Here is a 5,844-nt window from a genome sequence, read left to right as displayed (position 1 = left end):
GGGGGTGGGGGTGGGGAGGGGTTTGCTTTTGTGCCCAACCCAGTTTCTCAGCTTGTGAACTCGTAGAATGCTTCTGCCTCAGCCTCCCGAGGAGCCGGCACTCAGGTGTGCACTAGGTTACCTGGTTCATCAGATGTTTTTCTGTCCCTTTACAGTTGTTGGAGAGTACTCAAAATATCAAGGTCATAGCTACCTGAAATTATAGTAATTGTTAGGTCTGCTGCTACTAAATCTTGTTAATGTAGAACTGTATTTTGCTAGTTTTTGAATTCCCATTTTATTCATTTAAGGGAGTATGTAATGTGAATGTATGTACTTAGAGTTATCCAGTTCTGCTATCAAACAGGATGACAAATCAAACAGGATGAATGTAACTCCTAAAACGTGTGACGTATAGAGAAGCTAGCAGTTCATAAGATATAGCTGTGGCGCAGGCCAGAAGGTTGGGAGACAGTAAAAGAATCCTAAAAGTTAGTAGTGCCTTGCTGGCTCTATTGAAGGTAGACAGAAGTGGCATATGATGGAACACGTCAGAGTTTTACTCTACAGTAACAAAATCAGAAGGTGTGTTTATTCCACTTCTAGGTCAACCACTGCCTGGATTACTTTTCTCATTGCTGGGATAAAATTTATGACATTCAAAGTTAAAGGAGGAAAGGTTTACGTAAGCTCACAATGTGTAGTAGTCATCTGGCTCCAAGGCAGGGTAACGTGGCAGAGGAGAAACAGCAGTTTGCAGGGTGGAAGATGGGAGGCAACAAGCAGCAGCAGCCACCAGCCTGTCTTCACTCTCCTTTACATTCCATCAAGGCTGCAAGCAATTGATTGGTGCCCTCCACACCCAGGGTGGGGCTTTCATTATCCATTCCCTTAATTCCAACATCACACCCTTAATCCACATCCACACACCCTAAGCCAGGCACCGTTGAAACTCTCCACCTATGAGCAAATGAGGCTTTTGGGGGAACATCTAGATAAAGCTGAACAACACCTATGGCACCCCCCATTGGTCTTATTCTGGTGCCTGTGTGCTTAGCTTATAAGATGCATATAAATTCCACCTCCAGCAACAGGTAGGTTCAGCTGCTGCAGCTGTGTCCTGTGTGTCTGACAGGACAGGGGTGAGCTGACTCCACTGGGACACATCCCAGCCCCGGTCCTCTAACCCCATCATCAGAGGAATGGGAGGGTGCTGGAGAGGAAGCACACGTGCACATTCTCTCCCTAGTTTCTGTGATGCTGTCCTTCTGGCTTGCAAGTGCTCTTTGCTACAGGTGGTAGGTAAATTAGGTGTTCCAAACTAATTTAATAAACCCTGCAATTCAATCCTTGTGAATTGGTGTGTGAGACTTTCACTTTTGTAAGTCTGGGATAGCTGTCATGAGGATGTACCTGGAAATTACCACTGCATTAAAGCAGTCTACTGCACAATGTATGTTCTGGAGAGGGGTCTGCAGTCACAGGACTGCCCAATGGGACTGGAGTACACATGCAGATGGCCAAGAATGCCTACCCTAGAACCCCAAGGACAGCCAGCTTGATCCAATGTCCACTCAACATTTTTGTGGGACTGGCTTAGTGTGCCCAACACTGTGTCCAATTAAGCTCAACATTCTCTGGTGTCCCCCTGCTGGAAATGGTCACATTCTCCATGTGACTTAAGCCACATGCCTCGCTGTCCTCTTGCCTTCTGTGTCCAACCCATCACCCTATCGCAACTTCTTACTTTGTTTCTTTCCACTATCCTGTCAGCTTCTGTGTCAGAGCCACCACCTGTCTTTCATGCCCATCTTATGCCCTCCTAGTGTTTTCTCCCCACAAAAGCATGTGACATTTATTTACATTCCATCTTATGTTGCTTTTGCAAGCAAAATTCACCAAAGGTTTCCCACCAGACCTAGGATAAAATCCAGGCTTCTGTGATGGGATGGGATTATTGGCTGTTTCTTTGATGTCATCCTTGCCCTCCCTTTAGGGTTTTCACTGCCCCAGCCACACAAGCCTCCTGCCTGTCCCTCTGGAGACGCAAGACCACCCCACCGCAAGGCATTTGCACAGTAGTCCCTCCTGCTTGTGATCAGCCCTTGCCCCAGCTCCTGCCCAGCTCTGATTACTGCAGCTGATGCCTGTCCCTGTGCCAGCTTCATCTCTACCCTGCATCGAGTCTCCTTGGTGCTTCCTGCTCCTGTCCATATCATTTGTGCATCTGTCTGCATTACTATTTCCTTCACCAGCCTGTGAGCTCCACTAGCACAGGGCTTTTATTGTTCTGCTCAGGGCAGTAGCCTGTGCTAGAGTGAGATTCAAAAAATGATTATTGAGTGGATGACTGAATCCCACACCTGATTGTCCTTCTACACCAGTGCAGCTGATTAATAGTGTCACTTCACACTTTCAGAGCTTTTTGTATTTTTATAAGGGGCTTTTGTAAACATTTTGTTTACTTCTCATTGTGATGCTTTAAATCACCAAAAAAGATTTTTTAAGTAAAACTTATATCACTTAGAAGCATTCAGAATGTCCACCTACACAGCTCTATTTTTCCATTACAAAGTGGTATTCAGTGTAAGGTATAAATATTTCATTTATACTGCACACTTGTGTGACAGAGGGCTGAGGATGAAAACACAACTATCTTGATATATAATTCATCTGTACTGTGTGCAGGCTTGGGCCTGCTGGAAACGTCTGTGCATTAAAGACAGGGTTCTCTAAGGAATTACTTGATAATTCCTTTGATGTACAAAAAAGACACCATATAGTTTACAAAGAACTTACCCAGCTTTACCTTCAGAGGAGTGAGTTAGGTCTGGGGAGCCCAAGTGCTCTATGGGAAAGGAAATAAAAAGCTTCGACTTCCTTTGTTATAGCCTAGCTGAATAGTCTTTCTCTTCTTTTTCCCCTTGCTTTCTCGGCCTCACTTGCATCCCTTCCACATCTGCTCTTCTGTCCCTGGAGCCACCCTATGGGACATGGCCCTGGGCCAAGTAGCCTTTTGTGTGGTCAGTCACCCTGCCTCACCCAGCATCTTCGTGTTGTCATAGGTGAAAGATCAGGACTTCCTTAGGTTTGGGCCAGTACTTAGAACAAAGAAGGCCAAAGGAGCCTTTGGGGTACATTGGAATCCCTAACCTTTTTCATTTCTGATTGAAGAGGGAAGAAGTGTTCATTCCCCCTTCACAAGGGAAACATCTTTTTCTTCAGTGGACTCAGGTCTCAGGTGCCAGCCGTCAGAGGTGGCTGGGGCTGGATCATCTCATAGGCTCCCTTGAGATTGCAGCTGGCCAGGTTCTCAGCTAGTGCTGTCACTGAAGCACCCACCTGTGGCCTCTCCTCAGAGGACAGTCAGTTTCTGTGTTGTCACTTCTTAAGTTCTAGCTTTTCCAGGAGCTGCTTTAATTTTCAGATGAGAAGATGGAGGAGACTGGATGGGCCAGGGGTATAGCTCAGTGGTAAAGCACTTGCCCAGAATAGATGAGGTCCTGGGTTCCCTCCTAGCACCATACACCCTAAACTGAAGATGGATGCATGGACTGGAGAGTGAACATGGTCAGAGTCACCTGGTATTGTGGCCAGGTGAGAGCTGAGTGGCTCCTCCCTCCTTGGGGATAGAGCATCTGTGTAAGTCCTTTTGTGTAGCCACTGCTCGAGCTCTTCCAGCTCTGCTTTTTAAGCATCTTTAGTTTTCTCTGAATTTTGGAGGTGCTCATTGCTTCAAAGGAGACCTGACGCTAGGATGACATGGTTTAGGGGACCAGGCAGCCACAGCAAATGTGACCCCACAGACCCACTGCTTCTGTGGCCTCCAGAGTTCAAAGAGATACCTCCAGGGAAGGGGGCAGAGGGGAAGAGAGAGAGAGAAAAAAGAGAGAGAGAGAGAGAGAGAGAGAGAGAGAGACAGACAGACAGACAGACAGAGACAGAGACAGAGACAGAGACAGAGACAGAGACAGAGAAACAGGAAAAGAGAGACAGACATACAGATTGAGCATTGAGAATTTGAGATCACTTTGTGACCTATTGTATCTTAGGTCTTTTAAAAATAGAAAGGGACTGAGTTCAATCCCCAGTGCCACAAAAAAAGAAAAAAAAAAAAAAAAAAAAAAGAAAAAAAGGAAAAAAAAAAAAGAAAAGAAAAGGATGTCTATTCTGTCATAATAAGGGACTATTCAAACTTTTTATCAGTTGCGTGCAAACACACAAGGTAGCTGAACCATACTTTTGTTGATTTGATAGCTTGGGGGAGAAAAATATTACTTGTATTTATTTCACAAATACTGAATTTCCACACTTCACATGTGATATGTGGGCATGTCCTTTTGGTATAGGTTTCGATCTGCTGTATCAAATAGTGGCCACCAACCCCAAGACCATGGAGCCTTGAGATGTGGCTTGTTTGAATTGAGGTGTGCTATAGACATACAAGGCACAGTGGATTTCCAAACTCAGTGTAAAAAGAAAAGAAAAATTCATTAGTAATTTATTTATGTTGATTACATGCTGGGATGATAATATTTTTAAATAGCAAGATAAATAAAATATGAAAAAACCTATTTATATTCCTTTTTTAAATATAGCTAATAAAAATTTAAATTACATAGTGTTTTGCATTTTGTTTCTTTTGGACAGAGCTGATTTAGACAAATGTAAAAGAATACAGAATAAAAGATGAAATTTCTTCTTCATCATTTACCTCTGCATCCCTCCCTGGATTGTCATGTTTTTGTTTTTGTTTTTTTCTTTTCTATATTGTATATTTAAAGCTATATTCTTCTTTTGGAGTTCTGTTCTGGCCATATTTTTCAGAATTTGTATGGAGCTTTTTTACTTGCTTTTGAAAACCTATTCCATTATCTTCCATAAATAATTGAATCTTCCAAAAAAAATAAAATTACTTGTAATTAAACAAGTAATATGTGACTACTTTTTAGAGAAAACGATGTTAGCTTTCTGTTTACTATGACAAATACCTGAGATAACAAGCTCCTAAAGAGAAAAGGTTTATTGTGGCTCCTTGTTCTGGAATTTTCAGTCCATGGTTGCTGGACCGTGCTATTTTTAGGCTGTGGCAAAGAAGAAATGGTGATAGGGCACATGGAGCAAGTTACTCCCATGAGGGTGGCCAGGAACCAGGGAGAGAGAGGTGTGAAGGCCCCATTGTCCCCTCCAAAGCATGTCCCCTATGACAATGTCCTCCCCCTTGCCTCCCCCCAAAAGGTTCCCCACTTCCCTTGAGCCCAGTGGGCTGGTAAACATGCCTTTAACTCCAAACCTGGGCTTCTGAGGCTATTCAGGCAGACTCTGTGTCTCCAGAGCCACAGTCACTTTCCCACAGAGCATTTGGATGTTGGCATTGCCACCTACCCAGAAAGAGAAAAATAAAAGTGGAAAGAAAGAAGGATTTCAAGATTAATGGAAATAGATTTCTCAAAATTTGAAAACCAACACAATGGAAGAAAAACCTGATTGGAAGGTCTGCAGAGTTTCAGAGAGCAAAGAAAAAGGAGAGGCTTAACCATGGCTTTGTTTCTCAGAGAAGATGCCTGGGGTGGGGGCAAAGACCTCAAAGAAGGTGGGACAGTCAACCCACATCAGGAGTCCCACACCAGGTCCCCCCACCCCAACAAAGCCACTGCTCTGTGTAGGCAGAGTCCATGGCAGTGTACTTCCATCTCCCCACCCAGACTAGGAGCTTTCAAGAGAGACACTGTGTAGTGTTGACCAGAAAACTGAGAGGAAATGCATCTTGTATAGAACATGAAGAGATGAATGGTGTATTAGTCAGCTGTCTGTTGCAGGACAAGATTCCTGACCCTCCTAGTTAAAGGAGGGGAGGGGAGTTTC

The sequence above is a fragment of the Octodon degus genome, unplaced genomic scaffold (genome assembly GCF_000260255.1).
Source record: "Octodon degus isolate 3935 unplaced genomic scaffold, OctDeg1.0 scaffold00131, whole genome shotgun sequence".
Classification (NCBI taxonomy): Eukaryota; Metazoa; Chordata; class Mammalia; order Rodentia; family Octodontidae; genus Octodon; species Octodon degus.
This window is presented reverse-complemented; position numbering follows the sequence as displayed.